The following is a 566-nucleotide window of genomic DNA, read 5'->3' on the forward strand; positions in this document are numbered from 1 at the left end:
TCACTTTGCATGTGGCCGCTGCGGCGGGCGGGCGGCGCGGGGCGGGCGATGCGACGCCGCAGCCCCGTCTCGGCGCAGGCGGCAGCTTTGTGCAGCCAATATGGCTGCGTGCGCCCGCCGATGAAAGGAGGCGCCTGGAGCTGAACCCGTCTCCCCGCACCCCCTCCCGGCCGTGTGGCTGCGGCGAGCGGCGGAGAGAAGTTATCCGACTGCCCCGCGGGGGTGCGGGGTGCCGGGAAGCGGCGGCGCTCCCCGCGGCTCCTGCTCCCGGCGGTCTCCTCCCGCGGGCAAGCGAGAGGAGGAGGAGGAGGAGGAGGAGAAGTTGTTTCGCCGCCCGGGGGGGCGGAAAGGAGGCGAGCGGGGCGCCAGACGGAGGAGGAAGAGGAGCAGCAGCCCCTGACGGCGGCTCGCCCCCCGTCTGCTGGAGGAGGAGGAGGAAGAGGAGAAGGCAAAGCCGCCCTCGGCCCAGGTCCTGTCCCAGCTCTGCTCCTCCTCTCCGGACGAAGTTTCGCCGGGGGCCGCTGCGGGGGCGCCGGGTGCCGGAGGAGGGCGGCCGGCGGCGCCCG

Source organism: Pyrgilauda ruficollis, unplaced genomic scaffold (assembly GCF_017590135.1).
Source record: "Pyrgilauda ruficollis isolate IOZ18807 unplaced genomic scaffold, ASM1759013v1 scaffold11, whole genome shotgun sequence".
NCBI classification, from domain to species: Eukaryota; Metazoa; Chordata; class Aves; order Passeriformes; family Passeridae; genus Pyrgilauda; species Pyrgilauda ruficollis.